Source organism: Schistocerca gregaria, chromosome 1, assembly GCF_023897955.1.
Source record: "Schistocerca gregaria isolate iqSchGreg1 chromosome 1, iqSchGreg1.2, whole genome shotgun sequence".
NCBI lineage: Eukaryota > Metazoa > Arthropoda > Insecta > Orthoptera > Acrididae > Schistocerca > Schistocerca gregaria.
The window spans coordinates 962,892,790-962,917,685 of NC_064920.1; positions in this window are offsets into that span (position 1 = coordinate 962,892,790).

Genomic DNA, 24,896 nt, shown 5'->3' on the forward strand with positions numbered 1-24,896 from the left:
AGAAAGCTTTTGACAATGTTGACTGGAATACTCTTTTTCAAATTCTAAAGGTGGCAGGGGTAAAATACAGGGAGCGAAAGGCTATTTACAATTTGTACAGAAACCAGACGGCAGTCATAAGAGTCGAGGGGCATGAAAGGGAAGCAGTGGTTGGGAAAGGAGTGAGACAGGGTTGTAGCCTCTCCCCGATGTTATTCAATCTGTATATTGAGCAAGCAGTAAAGGAAACAAAAGAAAAATTTGGAGTAGGTATTAAAATTCATGGAGATGAAGTAAAAACTTTGAGGTTCGCCGATGACATCGTAATTCTGTCAGAGACGGCAAAGGACTTGGAAGAGCAGTTGAACGGAATGGACAGTGTCTTGAAAGGAGGATATAAGATGAACATCAACAAAAGCAAAACGAGGATAATGGAATGTAGTCCAATTAAATCGGGTGATGCTGAGGGAATTAGATTAGGAAATGAGACACTTAAAGTAGTAAAGGAGTTTTGCTATTTAGGAAGTAAAATAACTGATGATGGTCGAAGTAGAGAGGATATAAAATGTAGACTGGCAATGGCAAGGAAAGCGTTTCTGAAGAAGAGAAATTTGTTAACATCGAATATAGATTTAAGTGTCAGGAAGTCATTTCAGAAAATATTTGTTTGGAGTGTAGCCATGTATGGAAGTGAAACATGGACGATAACTAGTTTGGACAAGAAGAGAATAGAAGCTTTCGAAATGTGGTGCTACAGAAGAATACTGAAGATAAGGTGGATAGATCACGTAACTAATGAGGAGGTATTGAATAGGATTGGGGAGAAGAGAAGTTTGTGGCACAACTTGACTAGAAGAAGGGATCGGTTGGTAGGACATGTTTTGAGGCATCAAGGGATCACAAATTTAGCATTGGAGGGCAGTGTGGAGGGTAAAAATCGTAGAGGGAGACCGAGAGATGAGTACACTAAGCAGATTCAGAAGGATGTAGGTTGCAGTAGGTACTGGGAGATTAAGAAGCTTGCACAGGATAGAGTAGCATGGAGAGCTGCATCAAACCAGTCTCAGGACTGAAGACCACAACAACAACAACATGATGGTTGTGCTGAAATGAAAGTTTTAAGTACATAAGTACAAAACTTAATGCTCTAGAACAACATGAAGATAGATACATACTTATTTATGTATATCCTAAGAGGTCCACACAGTGTCAAGAAGGGATGTGGGTTTCTTATAATCTATTATATATTTCATTGGGAAGAGCAACTTTAATACTAACTGCACAAGACAATAAATGTCTGGATAATGTAATATGTCACAAGCCTTTACATTAGGTATAATTTGTGTCTACTTTGAGTTTTTGTTTTTGTGTTTATTTTGTTCACTTCATTTGAATTTTGTAGCAACGCTGTGTTTGCCGCTGTTTGTCTTGACAGCCAAGTCTGTATTGCATAATGGGCATTGTCGAGGAAATCACTTGCGCACAGACTCAACAGTCAGTCTATGCAACTGTAATGTGTACAATGTGTTCACATGCTCATGTCTGTATGGATTGCCTTGTAAGCAGTTCCAAGGATATCCCTATCCCACACATTGAATCACAGTCATCCAGTTGCTCTCAGGATCAAATCCTGATATGCAAAGTGTTCACCTTCTCTTTTTGAACTTGTATTACAAAGTCTTCTGATTATACACTATAATGCATGCCAGAAACAGAATTTCACTCATGTGGTATGTCTTCTGTAGATTTCTTGGCCAGTAACATACATATAATGGTTCTTGAAACATGCTAAAATGTCGCTAATACTTTAAGTTAGAGTTTCTAGTTTGCATATTTTTTATGTACATTACACAGTTAAAGTCTCATTTGGCTTAGTGGATCTCGTTATTAGTCATAAATTTTAACACATTTTCATCGTATTTATGTAAAGCAATCAATGTCTCATATTCATTTCTATATTTCTTCCACGTTGTTTATAGGAATATTTACAAAGGGCATTCAAAAAGTTTTGCACAGTTCTCTCTAATTTTTTATTTTTTGCAGGAGAAGAATGAAATTTTTTGTGAATATACTTGGAACATTTAGCTATACATTGAGCCTATTCAATGTAGCCTCCATCAGCTGTGACACATCTGGCCCAACGTTCTTTCCATGTTGCAAATGCACTTTGGTAAAATTCTGGGGATTGACTTTACACCATCGTTTGACACAGGAAATAAGGTCTTTCTCACTATAAAATGTTTTAGCACACAGGTGGACCTTCAGACGACCGACAAGGTATAAGTCAGATGGAGCCATGTCCAGACTGTAGGAAGGATAAGAAACAATTTTCCAATCCATTTTCCTGATTTTCTCCTCGTCATAAGGGCTGTATGGGGTTTGGAATTGTCATGGTGTTGTCTGATGAGCTGACACTGAAGTTGTGTTCTGTGGATCTTGATGGCACATTGCAGATTGTCCAGTGACAAACAGTAATGGTCTCAGTTAATTGTGGAGCCAGGTACCAAAAAGTCAATGAAAATGACACCACACTGATGCCAGAAGGAGGAGGCTATCACCTTTTGGCCTGCTGTTCGTGAAAGTCTTGGTTTCTTCTTCTGAGGGGAACCCAGATGACGCCACTCCCTGGATTGGGTTTTGCTCTCAGGGTCGGACAAAAACAACCATGTTTCATCCTGGGTAATGAGACTGTCAAGACCATCGCACACATTCTTCCTCATTGTTTTCATTTCTCTTGTCAATAATCTAGGCAGCCAATGTGCACTGATTTTTCTGTACCCTAGTGACTGTATCAGTGAACTACACTACCCAACGACAGACGAGTCATTTCAGCAAGCTGTTGTGTCATCACAAATCTATCATTTTGGATGATTTTATCAATGGTCTCCTTATTCACATCACTCACTCGATCATGGATTGTCCAGTAGAGAAATCACCTTCTTTAAACCTCTGCATCCAATGCTGGATACTGCTGCGATCCACTGTGTCCTCCCCATAAACAGGGAAGAACTTCCTGTGAATCGATGTGGTAGCATCATTGCCAGACTTGAAGAGGAACTCCATCACTGACCATTGTCGCAACCTGACATCTACTTCATGGACCATTATGGCTCACCTGTAAATATAAGAAAATGCTTTTATATACCAACTTATAGCTAAATGTTCTTAAAAAATTTCATTCTCCTCCTGCAAAAAATAAAACAATTAGAGATGACTGTGCAAAGCTGTGTACCTTTGTACATTGGATCTTCAAATTGGTAAGCAGCAAGCATTACCTATGTCACGAAAGTAGAACCATCTGCACCCATCAGAGCAAAGACATGCTTACATGTGAAAATATACGCAAAGCAAACTGGAAATAGTAAACAGCACAGTCAAAGGAACATTGTATCTTAGCATATGAACAACTTTTCACTGAAATATTCGTCCATTGTCATTACTGACAAATATTTATTTACTTAAAAGTAACTAATCAGCACCTCACATAGGCCCAAGAATTTCACCTCATGAGCATAACTCAGAAAACATAGGACATCTGCACCTAAGATATTAATTCCAACAGAAATATTTACGATTCAATTTTGATATTTGTCTTGAAAGCTCATGTAATTAGTTCAGGGTCATGGTTAAAAGACAGTTAAGTTGCACGTATAACTTATAGGCTAATATAATGCACATGCTCATAATAATTGTTCACTAATATAAAGGTAATGAATACTTAAGAAAAATTAAAACTATTATTCAGACTCAGTCAAAGGAAAACACGTGTCTCTTTCATAAATATATTTTCTAGCTTTGCACTCCATTGTTTCTTAAATCATATTCCTGTTCATGCCACATTTCAGCACACCGTACACACAGCGGGACGAGGTTTAAAGTAATTTGATTTGCAGGAATAGTGTCTCGTGTAATAATTCATAGAATCTTTGGTCTTCCAGTTACGTGTTCAGTGAATAAAACAATATTTGTTATAGATAACAAAACCTGGGCATCTTACTGCAAGATTATTTATAGTAATTTACAGCCTGGTACTTATCTTGCCGTTGATGAGTGTAAAATCATTGGTTTCCTCTTCTTTTTACCTCAGTTTCCAAACACAGTTCATTAGGAGGGGGGGAAAACCGAAAAAGAATAAAAAACACCACGCTTCCTCAGTCCACAGAACAAACAGAATCATTAGTAGTATACATGCAGGTATTTTCTCAGACACTGCTGACAATAAAGTACTTCAATTCTATTACATTGATGAATGAAAATTTCACTCTGAAAACATCCCCCAGGCTGTGACTAAACCAAGTCTTGCAATATCCTTTCTTCCCGAGGAGCTTCTGTGAAGTTTGGAAGGTAGGAGACAAGGTATTGGCAGAGTAGTAGTTATGGGGACGGGTCGTGAGTCGTGCTTGGGTAACTCAGTTGGTACAGCATTTGCCCAAGAAAGGCAAAGGCCCTGAGTTTGAGTCTTGGTCCAGCACACAATTGTAAGGGGAGAAGTTACGGAAAATGTGAACATTAATTTCGAAAATCATTACAGCCATATTTATTAATATACAAATCTAAAATTTTGCATGTGTAAAGCAAAAGAACCGTGTTTTAACAGAAAAATTTAATAAAATAAACAGTATTAATGTTTTGCCATAAATTTGAATTTTGTTCTCTCTCTCTCTCTCTCTCTCTCTCTCTCTCTCTCTCTCTCTCTCTCTCTCTCTCTCTTTTGGTTGTGTAAAAAGCCATAACTCAAATTAATCTGAAAATTGTATTGTAGTGTCCTGCAAAGGTTATAAGAGCACTGAACTACAGTTATTAGTTTATAGTACAAATTGTATCATTAACAGAGTTTTTAATTTTGCACAGACAAAATTAACTTTTTTTTCTGTGTACAATCATCTGAAAGTCAGAATGTAATTGTAGGATCTCGTATTTTTTAGTTCCAGGGAGACAGCAACACGTTTCGAACAGTTCCTGAAAATTTCATAGCATTAGTGCATACACTTTTCGAGAAAAGGTTTCTAATAATGTAAAAAATGTTAAACAGAGAAAATGAGATTCAAAGATTTTCTTCTCATACATGTAATAAGCTTACCTCAATTTTAAAATCCTCCATACTGATACTATTCATCCCCCAGGTTTCTCTTTTCTCCTGTTCCAATCTGCCTGGCCCGTATTTGTAGGTAAGACATTGACCTGTTAGCTTTCTTGTCCCTGCTCTCGTTGATGGTGTAAAATGCTTTTGTTGTAAACACACCAGGATCTATAGCAACTCTCTTCAGCACTTCAGTTCTGCCATTATTTCCGTTATTGTAACATTAAACAGCATCAAAGACACCTATTTTGAGTGCTTCAAGTCCACAGAATGTTCTTTTTGAGAATCTAATTCAAATTAAATTATTGGGGCTTTCATTTGCATTTTGTGCCTTTCTGTGAAGACCTTCTTCAATAAATCAGGTTTTGCAAGAAACCTGAATGTGGGCTTGATTGCATTCATAACTGGTTCTGTTAATGAATGTTTGTGCGAATAGATCTTATTTCTGTTGTTGAACTTACACCAATCATATTTCGGACACAGATTGTGGTCAGTGGATAATTTCTGAAAAAAATTGCCTCTAAATTATGTGTGTGTTTCCTGATAGCTCTCCCATAAAATAACTGAAGAGAATCAGTTTCTTTCAGAGTAAGCCAGTCTTTTCCTCCTAGTGGATTACCACCCTCTAGTACTTCACCTTTCTTCTCTTTGAGCAAGCGATGAAGCCTACCACCAAGCCTCTTTTGGATCTGGCCAACACATTCCAACTTTTCTATTGTTGTATTGTACAGATTATTATCTGTTACAGCTTTGAACAAAGAGGAGTCCCCATCACCAAGGTATTTTGTATCTTTAACATCTCTAAAACCATACTGGTCCTCAGATCTGGAGAACATCCTCTCAACTGCAGCAGCCTCCATGCCCCTACTTGAGCCACTACAATTTTTAGAGCAAACTAGTGCATGTTTTTCTTGCCTGTTTCTCACTGTCTTCATTCTTGGACATTTTCCTTGTTGCACACTGGTGACAGTATTTAGACATAATTTGTACATCTAAAACTTTACCTGAGTAAATACCAATAACAGATGCAACTCCATACAAAGATGGGTGATCCCTTTTCAGTCAGGTCTCATCTACAGACACACACAGGTCAGTAACATTTGTAGGAGATTCACTGTCATGAATATCTACCCCAGGATCTATTTCTTTTTTGCTTTTTTTCAACCAATTCCTCCACTGCTTCCTCCATAGAAACTTTGGCTGTATCGCACACAGCATCAGACATTTCTTTATTGATTTTTTCAAACCTTGCACAAGATGGAAGCATGTTCAGAAAACCACACAATATATTATCTCCTTCCCTGCCCTATGCAAGGCATCTCAGGGCATATGCTAACCTAAAATTCCTTTCATAGGTACCAGTGTCATTTTTTCAGAGGAGGAAAATGAAAATTCATAGCCACAAGAGTTACAAATTAATTTAAACTCACAAGCTATTCCCACTCTTCTTTCTTCAACAGCAGTAATGCATTCCATATTTTTACGGCTAACGCATGAACATGGAAACTTTATAGCCTGGTGGAGAAGCTGTAACTCAATAACTCTGAATCCAGAGGAATCCATATCATCGTCATTCACGCACCTGTACAATCCTCCTGCCCCAAGTTTCAATGCTGAAGCTGAGAGCTTATGTTCTTCATTTTGAGCTGAAGGAAGCAGTTTCCCAAATGTCGGAAAAGCTGGGAGTGGCTGCCAGTGCAAAGTTCATCAATTTAACACACAACATAGATTGAAATGTGTATATCAATAAAATAATATTTTTGAAAAATCGAATTTTTTGGACCGAAATCCATTACATCCCCCTTAATGTGCCGGGAAGTTTCAGTACCAGGATATCAGAATGTGGTGCTTAATGCTATTATCTTGTCAAAAATCTTCTAAAGTTCGACGCATTGTTCATGAGGAATGTGATAGGTTGCCAGTTATTGCTATGCAATGTTAGAGTATTTCAATAATGGTAGAGGCTGCTTTGAAAAAAGATCATATAGAGCTATTAAGTACTTAACACCAACTCGTGCAGTGGGCATTGTCCGGTAACATCAAGACACATGATTTGCAGTGGGTGTGTTGGTAATATGGATTAGTGCCGACGTCCTGTGTGCCGGCCATTCTGTGGATGGTTTTTAAGGCGGATTTTCATCTGCCTTGGTGAATGCGGGCTTGTTCCTCTTATTCCACCTCAGTTGCAGAATGTCGGTGATTGCTGAGCAAACACTTCTCCACGTACACACACACACTATAATTACTCTATCATGCAAACATTAGGGTTACACTTGTCTGGTGTGAGACATTCCCGGGGTGGTCCACTGGAGGCCAAACTACACAACAACGCAGGGTTTGGTGTGGGGTGAGTGGATTACTGTAGTCTGTTGTGGGGTTGTGTACCACTGAGGGCTATAGTGGGACGAAGCCTCTCCGTCGTTTCTAGGTCCCCAGTTCCATACAATACAATACTGTACAAGATGGAGTGTAATTCTGCGTAACAGCATTTATTAAGTTTTGCCTTCCAACACAATAGACAATCTCTTAATAGTTGTTCAATGTACCTTCACATATTTGGAAAGTAGAAATATAAATTCAGTTTTCTTTTGACGAACTGTAGTGACTCCAAACATAATGTGTATGCCAAACTAATGTGATTCTACAAGCATAAGGAATTCACACACAGCAGTTCTCATCACAAACATTACATGTGTAAAATAATGTGCTGTTTTGAGTTCTGTAATGCTGTAAAATTTTCTCAGTTGAATTTAGTGTAACTAGAGTCTTTATTTTATTCCTCCTTGGACCTGCATCTTGCAATGTAGCCATGTTGAGCCAGTCCTTGTGGTAGAAGTGATGAAGCTTCAGCTACAACATTGTTCTTACCTTTTACACGGCTTCTCTCAAAACCATATTCCTGAGGAAAAGTTGTCTACCTCTTAATCCTAGGATGTAGCGACTCACAGGTTAACAAAAAGCTCAGAGCATGGTGTTCTCAAAGCACTGTAATATGTCTTCTATAAATGTAATAGCTGAATTTCTTGAACACCTACTATCCCACTAGAGCATCCTGCTCGATAGTTGAATATCTGCATTTGCACTCTGAAGTGCCCTGCTGTCAAAACTAAACATGTTAACTTTGATTTTACTGTTTCTTCCAGGCATTGGAAACAACAAACAGCCATTTCTGAAAAGGGTGCATCTGTGGCATAATAGAATAATCTCATGTCAGAATGAAATAGGATCTTATAATTTACTAAAGCATTCTTTATTACATCGAAATCTGTTGGACATTGCCTGACCAGCATTCTTCTTTTATGAGCTCAACAGTGCTGTACTACTAATGAACTATCCAGGAACAAAATGGTGAAAAAATGAAGAGAGACCAGGAAATGCTTTCAATTGCTGTTTTGTTTTTGGAATCAGAAAATTCTTCACTGCACTTAGTTTATCGGGATCAGGCAGTATTCCTGCGGAGATACAACAAAGGGTAAAAATTTAATTTCCTCATAACCAAATTTTGATTTCTGAAAGTTAACTGCCACTCCAGCCTGTGAAAATTTACGTAATTTTTTGTCCAGTAACTCAAGGTGTTCTTCCCAAATAGCAGTTGCAGCCAGGATATTGTCGACATATAACATTGCTTTGTTTAGTGCATCAGGTGCTAGAACTTTGTTTAGAGCCATAATAAATACACCAGAACTTATGTTGAGTCCGAATGGCAAAACACAAAATTGATAAATTCTGCCAGTGTGGGTGAAAGCCATGTATTTACTGTATTCATTTGACAATAGGACCTACCAATAGGAACAGAGGAGATCTGAGCTAGTCCAATAGCATACTGCTTCTAAATTATCAGGTTACATGTGAACTGGCACAATTATTTTATTAGTGGCATATACATTCAGAACTACACATTCTTGGCCATTAGATTTGCATTTATTTTACTTCTCAATAAACAGCCCCTCATTTTGTCCACAGAATGGAGTAAGATTTAAGTGTGTCATGCAACATCACATCCATGTGGTAAACATACATATTTATCATACTATGTTTCTCTAAGTATTTCAAAAGTATGTTACTTAATTCTATCTGTTGTTTTTCCTTGACATAAGGAGATTCAATTGTCTTATGTTTTGTTATTGCCATTTTCACCGTAATGATTTGAGAAACTATCTTCAGGCGTACTCTTTGCCTCCAAAAAATTATTTTAGTTCCTGGTAGTACTTATCATGTTTGTAATAAGTCAATTTCAATATATGTGCCCTCAATGCATAAATAGCACTTACTCAAAGAAAAGTCTAAATTTATGTCCTTTTCTCGGAAAAACGATGCCCAGCAAGCAAGTGAAAACAAGACCTTTCAAAATTAGGAACAGGTTTACCACAGCTCCATTTCCATTGACAACATGTACTTGTGTCTGCCACTTGATGGGTAGCGACTTAGCACCTAGAGTTCCAACATTAGACGCACCTGTATCTAATTCTATTCTGGTAGGAATTTTTCTCACCATGTGCTGTATTGGGGCTTGTTCTAGAACTTGTATGTGAATAGTACATTTATGTTGATCCATAGTTACCTCATCTAAAATATCAGTTCCGTCATTATACTGTGATAAATTGACATGACTGCCTCGTTTTCCCCCACCCCATGATACAACTGCCATAGGAGGGCTTAATGAGATTGGAATTAGAATGAAGAAGCTTCAGTACAGTAGTTTGTGGTGGCTTATTGGTAACTTCAACGATGTTCACCAAATGACCTTGATGTTGCCAAACTAGTATCAGGCAGACCATGTTATATGTAACTATTTTGTGGGCAAGTATTGCCATGTTTCCTTGGTTCTGGATTTCATTACTTGGATTCCAGTAACAGTTACTGTTATTTCTAAAACTTTGCCCATCCCCATTTCCTTAGTAAGCAGGGCAGTAACAATTATTACTAAATCTCCTTTTGTATTACGATATGAATTCTGTGGACAGTGGTTTGTACTATGTGCATCATGTCTGGGTGACATAGGAGGTGATGTCACTGGAGCAACGTGGTAGCCATTAGTGTGGCTGGTATGAGTGTGCATGTGCAGCTAACTTGTCTGCAGGCTGCTATTGTGGTCATTATTGTTGTGGTTACAGAGCTCATTGTCTTCATGAATAAGATTGATAGAAACTAGAGTAGAATAAGATTTGTGTGACGGAAGTAATGATGCTGACAACACTGCAAGCGATCTAGCAACAATGTCGTGTTCTACTTGTGTAGACCAGTGAGTTTATCTCTTCCAGATGCTCAGTACAAGTCTCAGCTCTGTGCAGCAAACATGTGGTTTTTGAAAGTGTGAGCAGTGAAGTTTGTGTTTTTGTTGTTTGTTACAAAAATTGAACAATAGAATTTAGAGCAATTTTATGCCATCAAGTCTTATATGTTGGAATTGGAGAGTCTCTGAGTGTAACCTTCGTTAAGTTGAAACAGGCCTTTTGGGAACATTCCTTATCAAGAGCACACGTTTTTTGCTGGCACAGATCAGTTTTGGAAGGCTGAGAATATGTTGAAGATTGACATTGCTCAGGGAGACCTTCAGCTTAAAACCAACAAAAACATCAGGTGTTTGCATGCTCTTTTGAGATCAGACCAACATTTAACAAAAAGGATGATGAGTGATCTGTTAAATATGAACACTTTCACTGTACATCAAATTTTAACTGAAGTTTTGCATGTGTGAAATGTTTGTACCAAAATGGTGCCAAAAACCTCGCAAGTGACCAGAAGGAGAAGCAGAGAAACGAGTGCACTAATCTTCTTGAGAGGAATATCAATGACCGCAAATGGTTCAAGCATGTGATCACAGGTGATAAATCCTGGATTTTAGAGTACGATCCTGAGACAGTATGGCAAAGAGAGGAGTTGTACACTGAGACATCTCCTCGACCAAAAAAGCTTGAATGAGCAGATCGAAGATCAAAACAATGTTGATTTGCTTTTTTGACAGTAGGGGTACTGTGCATAAAGGATCTGTTACCCCAGGGGAAACAGTCAACCAAGTGTTGTGCAAAGATGTCCTTGAAAGACTCAGAAAAAAGGTGAATCAAGTGAGACTGGACATTGCAAACAAGTAGATACTGCATCACAACAATACCCAATGTCACGTGGCCACCTTCATCACAGAATTTTTGATCTCGAAAGATATTCTTGTTGTTCCAGAGCCGACCTATTCACCTGATGTGAGTCCTTGTGACATCTTTCTTTTCCTAAAATTAAAAAAAAAAATGTTTCAAAAGTCGTCATTTTGAGACCGGAGAACATTCAAAAGAAAATCATTGACATGTTTAATGCCCTACCTATTGAAGCTCAAGTGTTATATGCTGTTTAGGCAAATGACATTTCACATTCCTTGTGTAGTGCAAGAAAAGATGATTGTGACAGAAAAATATCAAGCAGGGAGTAAGTTGCGGAACATATGCTGTGGATGGGTGTTTGTTTTTCAGATGTGTAGACAATAAATGGGCAGACATTAAAACAGAGGTGCAGAATATGAGAAAATGGCAATGTGTGGCGACAAGTACATGGCTTCACCTGTTGTGGGTGGGGCCTTCTATATTTTGGCATCACAGCTTGGTGGTAGCTTGACTGTCAAAGAGTAGCCACACTCTCCAAGAATGAAAACACACAACAAGATGGTTGTATGGCAGATAAAATGTATTATACTCTTGGATGTCATGTTGAGCCTTTGAGGCATATGTCATTTGGGAAGTTGTGTTCTGCTCTAATTCATGAGTTATTCTAATGAATGGAGACCAGATTAAAAAAGAAAGGTAAATTTGTCAGATATTATGTTGGATGATAGATCTCATGAAGTGTTCCAACACAGCTTTAACTACATCTCCATAAAACCCTAAACCAACCAGAAAATCACTTCAAAGCCTTTCAGCACTGCTACCAAGTCTGGGAACAACTGCTCTGCTGGGTGTAGCTGCCGAAGGGCACTACTTTGAGGGGGACAATACTGTTGTTTGAAAAAATATTGTTGATACGTAAAAACTATGTGTCTAGATCATCTTCTGCGTCTTCTGGTACACATACGAGTTCCTTACGAATATCTAAAAGGGACTTTGCCTTCAGAATTCTTAATACACCGTTGTTATATAGACTCGAGTTTTTTGAAATATTTCTCAAAGTATCTTTGGAGACTACCTTGTTTAGTATGAAAGGGCTTTGGGTTGAATACCTGTTTTCTCAATCTCTCTTTTGATGACGTCTTGATCAATACTTAGATAAATATGCTGTTTCAAACTGTTTGTAAGTTTGACAGAGTTCTGCTGTGTTCTTGGCCCAAGGGTCTCCATCAGCTTGTATGTACCCTGTGATGAAGTAGATCTTTAGCTGTCCCTTCAAAGACTGTGGTAAAACACCTATGAATGCTCATATAAACACAATCAGGTGTGGAGTATTTGTCTCGGTATAAAGACCTGGAACTGCCTATGCTTGAGCAAACTTTCCTCAAGCAAGACAGGAGAGTGTGATAGTGCAGTCGCTACTTCATATGATGTACAATTTGGTGATAAGTTATTGAAATTTCTTTTGGTACCATATGGGTTTGATCTGCAGCAGTAGGTCTGCTGTAAGTGTCATACACTCTATTAGCAGTTGTTGCGGTGTCTTGAACTAAACTCTTGGCTGTAGACAATTCTTGTTGCAAGTGTACCGTTTGTGCAGTTACTCTGTCGTGCCATTCTGGCAAATCTTTATTGTCAGTGACTGATTTGAGTTAATTCGGATTTTATGAATTTGCCAGTATTGGGTCGCCCTGACATAGCGGCATTTACAGAATCATTTACAACACACTCTAATTTAGAATTTAATTTATCGTTGATTTTTATGTCTTTGTGCAAAAATCATTGTGAAAAGTCATTAACAATGTGCTTGCACTGATCATTGAACTGATTTTGTACTCTTGTGTCCTATTCTCCCATGAAAGTATCAACTTTATGCTCTGGTTTTTCAACCTTACCCTTTGATTGTTTTTATATTTATACAATGCCTGTACATATTCTACAAGACCATGCTAAACTTCTTTGTTGAATTGCAAAACATCAAGTGCTAAATCATTTTACTCGATTCATAATGTGTTAAAATTAGCATGTAAAATTAGCATTTCACTAGATTGTACTTTCAGATCTTTAGATTGTTTTTCCTGTTGTGCCAATAATTGGTCAAAGATCTATTACTATTCAATTGATTTTTTTTAATTTGCGTTTATGTTGTCATTTATTGCCTTAAAATTTTGTAACAATAAAGCAAGGAAATTGGTTAGTTGACCATCTGTTTGTACTTACATTTCATGTGAAATGTCACCCATCTGTGAATTTACTACACGTGAAGTGTCTTCATGCTTAACAATTACATTACTTACAGAATGGTCTTGGTCAACATCAGCTTCACCTAAGATAGTGATGCGGTGACGTCCCATTGATGATTATTATTCATTGAAATTTTTTTCCTCTGGGTTCAGATACTGATTTTACTTCTTGGTAATTTAAATGAATACCATTCAGCAAGATGTTGCACATGCAACATATAACCAACGATTAAAGTAAATGTTCAAAACATTATAATTTGAGTCAAATTTTACAACATAAAATTACACAACCTTTTAAAATCCATGCACATCTACATCAATGCTCTGCAAACCACCAAGAAGTGCATGGTAGAGGTTACATCCCATTGTACCTGTTATTAGGGTTTCTTACTTTTCTGTGCACTTATGAAGTGTGGGAAGAATGATTGTTTAAATGCCTTTGTGTGTTCTCGAATTATTCTAACCATATCCTCATGATCCATATGTGAGCGATATATAGGGGGTTGTAGTGTATTAGTCATCATGTAAAGCCAGTTCTTGAAACTTTCTCAAGATAGTTTACATTTGTCTTCAAGAGACTGCCAGTTCTTGAAACTTTCTCAAGATAGTTTACATTTGTCTTTAAGAGACTGCCAGTTTATTTCCTTCAGTATGTCTGTGACACTCTCCCATGGATCAAACAAACCTGTAACCATTCGTGCTGCCATTCTCTGTATACAGTCAATATCCCCGGTTAGTTCTATTTAGTGCAAGTCCCACACCCTTGAGCAATATTTTAGAACCAGTCACACACGTGATTTGTGAGCAGTCTCCTTTGCAGATTGTAAATCGAAATCTACCACCTGCCTTACCCAAGACTGAATCTGTGCAATCATTCCATTTCGTATCCCTACAAAGTGTTACACCCTGCTGTTTTTATGAGCTGACCGATTCCAACAGTGACTCACTGATATTGTAGTCATAAGATAATATATTTTTGTTTTGTTTTGTGAAGTGGAAAATTTTACATTTCTGAACTTTCAAAGAATGTTGTCAATCTCTGCACCACTTTGAAATCTTACCAAGCTCTGATTGAATACTTGTGCATCTTCTCTCAACTGCATCATCTGCAAAAAGCCTGATTTTACTATTAATATTGTTTGCAAGGTCATTAACATACAACATGAACAGCAAGGGTCCCAACAAACTTCCCTGGGGCACACCCGAAGCTACTTCTGCAACTCATAATGACTCTCCATTCAAGATAACATGCTGTGAGCCCTACCAAAAAGTCATCAATCCAGTAACAAATTTCACTTGATACTCCATATGACTGTACTTTTGAAAATAAGTGTAAGTGTGATAATGAGTCAAATGCTTTACGGAAACCAAGAAATACTGCATCTATCTGACTGCCTTGACCCAAAGTTTTCAGTACGTCATGTGAGAAAAGTGCAAGTTGGATTTCACATATCTGTGTTTTCGGAATCCATGCTGGCTTGCATGGAGGAGCTCATTCAGTTTGAGATACCTCATTGTAGTTGAGCTCAGAATACACTCTAAGATTCTACAACAAATTGATGTCAAGGATATTGGATGGTAGTTTTGTGGATGATTTCTGCTACCCTTGTTGTAGATGGATGTGACCTGTGCTTTTTTTTTTTTTTTGAACTGGGTACTGATTTTTGTTTGAGGGATCTGCAATAAATTATAGTTGGAAGCGGGACCAACTCAGCTGCAACTTCAGTATAGAATCTGACAGGGATTCCATCGCACCATGGTACTTTGTTCAGTTTTATAAATTTCAGCCGTTTCTCAACACAGGATTTCAGCTTTTGCTTTGCTACTCTCAGTTTCAGTTCCTCTCTCATTCGCTAGGGACTGGACACTAATTCTGGTGACGGTAACAGCCTTTACATAAAACCAGAATTTCTTTGTTTTTTGTGAAAGACCATCTGATAATATTCTGCTACAGTATTCACTGAAGGTATCACACCTTGCTCTCATGACATTTTATTCAGCATATCTATCTATAACCCTATGCTTTGTTTTATAGTTATTATGCAGTAATCTCTGTTTCTTTAGAAGTTTCTTTACAGTGACTGTATGTTATGGAGGATCCCTCCTATTATGAACTGTTCTACTGGGTACATATCTATCCAGTGCATTGTCAATTAAATTTCAGCCATAGTTCCTCTACATGCTCTTGTGCTGTGCTGAAAGTTTTGAATTCCTCATTGAGATATGACACTACTAATTTTTTATCTACTTATAGTTTACTGAACATATATATCTTTCAGAGATCAGGTCTATTTGTTGCCATTAGAGCCAATATATTTCCATCATGAGTGGGGTTCCGAGATATCTGTTCTAGGTAGTTTTCAGTGAAAGCATTTGTTAATGTTTCACAGGATGTATTATCAGGCCCACCACTAACAAAACAGTAATTTTTCCAGTTAATTGTTGGATGATTAAGGTCTCCACTGATGATTACATTATGATTGGGGAACTTCTGTACAAGTGAACTGAGGTTTTCTCTAAAGTTTTCAGTTACATCAAGAGATGAGTCTGGTCGACAACAAAAGGATCCAGTTATCATTTTATGCCCATCCCCAATACTAAGTCTTGCCCAGTCAGTCTCACATTCAGCTTCAGTTTCCATCTCGGTGAATTTGACTTTCTTGTCTGCTGTGACAAATACATCACCTCCATTTCCCATTTGCTTATCCTTTCAATATACACTAAAATTTCCCCCAAAATATCACTGCTATCAGTTCAGGTTTCAACCAGGATTCCACACAGTGCTATGTGAGCTTTACTGCTTTTCAGAGATGCTTCAAACTCTGGCACTATGTTGTGAATGCTTTTGCAGTTAACCATCCTAATCTTACACTAAAACTTCTAGGTCTCCTGTGCCTACTATTATCTGGATTGGATGGAGAGTCGCCTAATTCTAAAGAAAACCCCTATGTGCACCCCACACACAGTCAGCTGCCTGAGTTTAGTGCAAACCTGACTCATTTTGGGGGGACCCTACAGTTCCCAATCTTATAGCTTAAGTTGATGAGGTTGAAGCCTAGTTTGCCACAGAACCTTTGAAGTCTCTGGCTCAGAACCAAAGGGCCATGATCAGTTCTGGGGACAGTGCTGTAAATTGTTAGCTTTATTGAAACTTCATGCACAAGGCTGGTCTTCTCAACCTTGTCTGCCAGTTGCTGGAATGACAGAAATATGATCTCAGAACCCAGATGACAGGCATCATTTGTTTCAATGTGCACCACAATCTGAAGTTGGTTGCACCCTGTTTCCTCAGTGGCTGCTGAAATGGCCTCTTCAGTATGTTAAATGAGGAGCAGGAGGAATGCAGCCAAGCAAGAGAGTAGATGATGATGCTGAGGCACCAGCATATGTCTTTGAAACAAGCAACTGATGAAATAAAGTCAGTGGAAGTAGTCATACAATATTCATGCTATCTTTGATATTAGGAAGCTGTGGTGAGATGATAAAATCTGTTATTACAACAATAGCAGACAGAACAGAAGCAAACCAATGTTGCTTTACCTATAGAAAGTACATTTGTATTGCCTTACATTATTATTATTATTATTATTATTATTATTATTATTATTATTATTATCATTATTACTACTACTATTGCATTTCAACTTGTATTTTGGAAAGCATTTCAGGGGGTTTCTAAGTTCATTTTGCTATCTAATAATGCAAAGTTAATTGTTTATGTGTAACTGTATTGTTGTACTATGTATTTTCATGTATGTCAAATGACTGTATGCTCTTATCCCCAGCTAACAGCATTAGAGGAGTTTGTGGCAGAGGGAAAGGAAAAGCTGAGGTGATAGGAAATTCTTCCATTGGAAATAGTAAAATACAGTGTATACTCGACTAATCTGCACCCTCAAATAACCTGTACTCCCTAGTTTTGAGGCAGGGAAAAATTTTTTTTTTGCTTTAATTTGTTTTGTTTACAAACAAAAAATCTAATGTAATGATGCCTTCAGAATTACGTATAATATCCATTGGTTTGAAGAAACGCATCACAATCTTCTCATGCTGTTGTACAGGTTGATAAATCGCAAAACGCAACCGATTCAGCAGCGTGCAGCTGGCCGGCCGGCGGACCTGCAGACTGGCCCATAACGCGGCCGGCCGGCCGGGGAACCTAATAGGCGGGTCTCAAGGCTCACCTTGAATTTAATGTTAATATGTGCAATAAAATATTTTAGTCAATACGTATGCTTCCTTATGTCCCTATTCATCAGTACTTTCATCGTCATCACTAGCGGGAGAATAATTGTTGTTGTCACCATCTTCTCATAGAACGTCATACTCTGTTCCATCCAGTAAATTTGTGATAGGACATTTTTTGAAGAATTTTTCCAGCAATGGTTGTGGAATGGAGTCCCATGCTCTTTTCAAACACTCACAAATCTGGGACAAATCCGGCCGTTTGATTTTTCCACTCGGTGTGAACTTGCGGTTTTAATCATTGCGTTTTTCACTGTTTAAGTGCAGCTTTGAATGGCCAATTTATACACGCATCTAGTGGTTGTTAGGCCTCCAGGGTAAAGACCAAGTCAGTTTTCCCTTCTTGTAATTGGTGTCATTTCCTTAGCTGTATATCTGCGGAAGCTGTCCGGCACCGACATGTTACATAAATTCAGTAACGCACCAGGACGATGTTGCCAAACATGCGTCATTCAGTCAATCACACGATCATTGTCCATCCACACTGTCGGATGTGCTCTCACTAAAATGCCTTTCACTGATATTGTCGGAATAGTTTTCCTTTTAAATAAAAAATATAAGTATTCAAACATTATGAATCACCTCGAAGGGAACGATCTATTGATACGCAATCCTCATGGCTTCAGAAAACATCGCTCTTGTGCAACGCAGCTACCTCTTTATTCGCACGAAGTAATGGCCGCTATCGACAGGGGATCTCAAGTTGATTCCGTATTTCTAGATTTCCGGAAAGCTTTTGACACCGTTCCTCACAAGCGACTTCTAATCAAGCTGCGGGCCTATGGGGTATCGTCTCAGTTGTGCGACTGGATTCGTGATTTCCTGTCAGGAAGGTCGCAGTTCGTAGTAATAGACGGCAAATCATCGAGTAAAACTGAAGTGATATCAGGTGTTCCCCAGGGAAGCGTCCTCGGACCTCTGCTGTTCCTGATCTATATAAATGACCTGGGTGACAATCTGAGCAGTTCTCTTAAGTTGTTCGCAGATGATGCTGTAATTTACCGTCTAGTAAGATCACCCGAAGACCAGTATCAGTTGCAAAGCGATTTAGAAAAGATTGCTGTATGGTGTGGCAGGTGGCAGTTGACGCTAAATAACGAAAAGTGTGAGGTGATCCACATGAGTTCCAAAAGAAATCCGTTGGAATTCGATTACTCGATAAATAGTACAATTCTCAAGGCCGTCAATTCAACTAAGTACCCGGTTATTAAAATTACAAGCAACTTTAGTTGGAAAGACCACATAGATAATATTGTGGGGAAGGCGAGCCAAAGGTTGCGTTTCATTGGCAGGACACTTAGAAGATGCAACAAGTCCACTAAAGAGACAGCTTACACTACACTCGTTCGTCCTCTGTTAGAATATTGCTGCGCGGTGTGGGATCCTTACCAGGTGGGATTGACGGAGGACATCGAAAGGGTGCAAAAAAGGGCAGCTCGTTTTGTATTATCACGTAATAGGGGAGAGAGTGTGGCAGATATGATATGCGAATTGGGATGGAAGTCATTACAGCAAAGACGTTTTTTGTCACGGCGAGATCTTTTTACGAAATTTCAGTCACCAACTTTTTCTTCCGAATGCGAAAATATTTTGTTGAGCCCAACCTACATAGGTAGGAATGACCATCAAAATAAAATAAGAGAAATCAGAGCTCGAACAGAAAGGTTTAGGTGTTCGTTTTTCCCGCGTGCTGTTAGGGAGTGGAATAGTAGAGAGATAGTAGTATGATTGTGGTTCGATGAACCCTCTGCCAAGCACTTAAATGTGAATTGCAGAATAGTGATGTAGATGTAGAAGTTAAGGTGGTAGCTTTTGTCCATCGGCAGTTACACGCAACATCACTGTACACTTTTGCTTCTTACTGCCGCCAGTTCATGTCATGGCGCTGGATTCTCCTTTCCTGTTCACGGTGTTGTCGAGCAGCATCTCAAAATAGGACTGTTCGCGTCGCAGATTTATCATAGTAAGGATGAAAATGCACAATTTTTTCCTCGTAATCGCCTGGAAGCCGTTGAGCGATGGTAGTTTTCCTCCGGAATCCTAATCCATTTTGGTTGAAAAATGTTGATAGCCAGCCCCGGCTAGCTTTGGAACTGGTAATGCCTAGTTCTTTGTCTAAACCCAATGCTTTAAATTGGCATGTTTCACTCGTCTCCGCGCATCCGTATTGTTGCTTCTCATCTACATAATCGCAGAGCCTTTTTTTCGAGGTCCGGATGCTCCGCTTGTTGGCTGCGAAATTCCCGACGGTTACTGTTAGCTCCTTGAAGCCACGTATTGTTTTTTCGCCAGTCGCGAATACAACTCTGGCTCACGTGGTACTTTTCTTCCCGCTGTACGGTTTCCAATGTTCTCGGCTTCTTCAATAACTTTTAGTTTTTCTTTTGCAGTGTACGAGAGATAACGAGAAATTGTAGGCATAATTAACAAGTTTGAAGACATCGTTAATACTTCACTTCTAACGTTCTACTGACGCGTCACAGACTGAGGCCAAAACAATGCAACAGTATAAAGGGATATATCGTTGGAGGCGGAACAGCACCAACCTTGTTTCGAATAATCTGCGCAGCACAGGTTTTCGTCCTTATGTTCTGGAGAAAACATGTGCGGATTATTCGAGTGTATACGGTAGCAAATGATGGAACACACCTACAGAAGCTGTTACTGGAAGACAGCTAAGGCAGAATATCTTGAACGCAGCACTGGGTGAGACCTTCAGGCTATGTGAAGAGTTCTGTCAGAAAGGGTATATATTCTAATGCATGGAGGCTAGTAATTGCTGACAGCATGCTTCAGCACATAAAAAAGTGTACGGAAAGTAGGGCACGTCAAGAATTGCATGATGATGATGATTGGACCTCTGGCCTAGATGCGATAGAAGCCACAATATCACTTATACATTTACTAGGTGTATATGGAGCAAAAAGCTTTCGATTGAAGTTGTTATGGTCGTCGAATACATGTGGATCAGCATTTTTCCACAACGCAATGAGCAGATGTAAATCCACTGAAATTTTGTGGTTTATGGAATTTGATGAAAAGGACACATGTTCCCAAAGACTAAGGACAGATCGTTTTGCACCTCTTACTCCTGTGTGGAATCCTTTCATTGCCAGTTTCTTGCAGCATTGTATTCCAAATGAAAATGTAATTGTGGATGGACAACTCTTACCATGCAGGGCTATACGCCCTTTCATTCAATATATGAGCAATAAACAATAAAAATTTGGAATGAAGTTTTGGCTTTCATTTGACACAAATTCTATGTATCTGATGAACGGTTTTCCTTACCTAGGCAAAGATGAACAGTGCTCCATAGGTGTTTCTCATGCTGTGCATGTCGCAATATGCCTCATACAGCCCTTTGTTTCCACAGGAAGAAAATATTACATGAAAAAATTTTTCACAACCAAATACCTTGAAGAAATTTTGCAACTTAAGGAGACAGGTATTGTAGTCACTGTGAAGAAATGTAGAAGGAAAATCCACCAATTTGCAAAAGCAGCCGGAACAGCTTTGCACACAACTATACTTTACAATCCAGGTGATATGTCTCTAAAATGCTATCAGGGAAAAAGAATGAAAATCTGCTCCTTTTGAGTTCAATGCATGATACTGTTACTGTCAATGAATGACATCCTAAAAAGCTACCAGAATACGTGGTGTACTACAGTAAAGCAAAGTTCTGCATTGACATAATTGACCAAATGGCTCGGCCTTGCACTGTGAAGTGTGGATGTTGCAGATGGTCCATGCATATTTTTTCTCAATGTTTTGAACTATGCAGCTATTAGCGCACAGGTACTCTATAAGGAAGTAACAGGTGAAAAAGTAAGCAGACGTCAGTTTATATACAAGATGGCAGAAAAGCTGGATTCAGCATATAAGACCACAAGTCTACAAACTACAATTCCTAATACAGTACTGCAACACAGTAATATTCACAAAGCTTGTCAATTTGACCACAACGGCCGGCTGAGAGATGGAAATGACTTTATTTTCTGCGTGTGAATATCAAAGAAATAACCCAGGTCCATTTTGAAAGAGAAAGTAACTAACAAGGCGTTTGCAAAATAAAGAGCACATCTGTGCATGAATGCAACTTTCTTTCAGTTCTCTGATGCCGTGTCAACTGAGAATGGTTCATTAGTCTCTACAAGATACACTATGTGATCAAAAGTATCCGGACACCCCAAAAAACATAGGTTTTTCGTATTAGGTGCATTGTGCTGCCACCTGTTGCCAGGTGCTCCACATCAGCGACCTCAGCAGTCATTAGACATCGTGAGAGAACAGAATGGGGCGCTCTGCGGAAATTTCCACACTCCTAAGCACTCCTAGGTCCACTTTTTCCGATCTGATAGTGAAGTGGAAACGTGAAGAGATACGTACAGCACAAAGAGTACAGACCGACCTCGTCTGTTGACTGACAGAGACCGCCGACAGTTGAAGAGGGTCATAATATGTAATAGGAAGATATCTATCCAGACCATCACGCAGGAATTCCAAACTGCATCAGGATCCACTGCAAGTGCAATGACAGTTACGCGGGAGGTGAGAAAACTTGCATTTCATGGTCGAGCGGCTACTCATAAGCCACACAACAAGCCAGTAAATGCCAAACGACGCCTCGCTTGGTGTAAGGAGCGTAAACATTGGAGGATTGGACAGTGGAAAAACGTTATGTGGAGTGACGAATCACGGTACACAATGTGGCGAACCGATGGCAGGTGTGGATATGGGGAATGCCCAGTGAACGTCATCTGCCAGCGTGTTCAGTGCCAAGAGTAAAATGCGGAGGCGGTGGTGTTATCGTGTGGTCGTGATTTTCTTGGAGAGGCCTTGCATTACTTGTTTTTTTTTTTTTTTTGCGTGGCATTATCACAGCACAGGCCTACATTTATGTTTTAAGCACCATCTTGCTTCCCACTGTTGAAGAGCAATTCGGCGATGCCGATTGCATCTTTCTACACGATCTAGCACTGTTCATAATGTACGGCCTGTGGCGAAGTGGTTACACGACAATAACATCCCTGTAATGGACTGGCCTGCACGAAGTCCTGACCTGAGTCCTATATAACACCTTTGGGATGTCATGGAACGCTTGACTTCGTACCAGGCCTCACCGACCGACATCGATACCTCTCCGTAGTGCAGCACTCCGTGAGGAATGGGGTGTCATTCCCCAAGAAATCTTCCAGCACCTGATTGAACGTATGCCTGCGAGAGTGGAAGCAGTCATCAAGGGTAATGGTGGGCCAAAACCATATTGAATGCCAGCATTACTGATGGCGTGCGCCACGAACTTGTAGGTCATTTTCAGCCAGGTGTCCTGATACTTTTGGTCACATAGTGTACACACCATCTATGGCACATCGTGAGATTTGACGTTTTAAACCAAAGAAATGCGTGTGTTGTGTGCTAGCTATATTTATACGGACACATTAACGAACCAGTTTCAGGTGGAGGGTGTTTTAAACTATTGTTACATAAGATATTGGTAGAGGTCAGGCCTGAAGTATCTCATTTGTGAGACCTCGAACCACAGCAAACAGTACATTAAATGAATTCACAATTGCGAACAAGTAACAACCGTCAGCTGTAGAATGGAATGACGACACTGAAAAGTTGTGGCGGACCTGAATTCGAATTCGGATTTCCCACTTATAGCGATCGGTCGAGTTTGCCATTTCAATTGGATATCCGTGCACGACTCATGGCCAGACGCAAACTTCCATATGTTGTCAACCATGCATCTACGATCTGTACTCGTGCATCCATTATGTATATTCCCGTACAGGTTAGACACTGTACTTTAAAGCCGCTTGCCCGTTATCGCAGATAAATACGATATTGCAGTGCCTGTGTTATTGTGATTATGATGCAAAGTCCTTTTGGACATGAACGTTGTATTTGAAAGTCACTTGCCGTACAGGCCGTAGACACATGGTTGATGACGCATGGAAGTTTGGGTCCTGCCTTAACATTTGTCTAATCGTGCACGACTTACCAAATGGTAAAGCAACCGCTCGCGATGAGCGGGAAATCCGGATTCGAGTCCCGGTCCGGCACAAATTTCCATTGTCCTCATTCCATTCTAAAGCTGACGATTGTCCTTCTTCGCCACTACGAATTCATTTAATGTATTTCATAACGGCTATAGTCGCGGCAGTGCCTGTTCCTCTGGACATGCATGCATGTCCAAACGAACTTTGCATCGTAATCAGAGTAATACAGGCACTGCAATATCGTACAGTAAAGAGTTGTGTGTTAGCTGTTAGCAAATGCTTTGTACACTCCGCTTTGCTTTAGGTTGTGCATTTTCTTTTTCATTTTTTTATATCGAAATGAGAATAATCCTGGTCCATCAAGGGGTTAGATACAGTTTTTATAACAGCAGACAGGGTAACCGATCCCCATGACTGTGCATGCGCTCTACTTTTGCAGAAACGCAGAACACAGGTTGGCTACCCAGAGATTCAGAGTTTGTTCCCTTGCACCCTCCTCTCCCCTTCGGCGGTCTTTGTTTATGTATGCGTTTAGCTGACTGCAATGTTATAGTGTTCACACTACAGTGATCGGGAAACAAAGCAGGCCAATGAATTTTGTCCACACGGAACACTGAAAGTTTTCCTGTAATGCTTGAACATTTATTTACGAACAGTCCACGGGTATACTGCCAGTGTACAGCTGGTCTGAAAAAAACACCACATAAAACACAGACAGGATTGGGGAGTGTCAAAGATGACCTCGGTCTGCAGAAGGCAGGGTTGCATCAGATACTGTGGCAATTTTACAAGAAAATATTTTGACAAACAGTGCTCACCATCATAGATCAATGCCGAGAATAACAGCAGCACTCTCGACTAATGTATCCCAAAAAGTCTGTGGTGGCAGAGAACTGTTTGTCGGAGATTCATGCAAAGGATTATAAATGTACCAGAGCGTTAGCACAGACCTTCAAAGGAATATAAATGTACCAAAGTGTTAGCACAGACCCCAAATACTGGGACAGTGTCGTTAGAGAAGCCATTGAAATTCGCAACAGGGATAATCCTATCAATCGGGACTGCAGTTATAACCTCAGCAAGGCATGGCAACCAGCACTGGGTCTCATTAAGAAGACACTCAGCTAACACAGCGTTCTGGCGCCCTGGGGGACAGATCAACTACATCAATGCTACCAAAGATGCCGACGGCTTGCGTCTCCGCGACTGCAGATGTGCACCTGCAGGTGCGAACCGTGGAGTGAACGGCTTG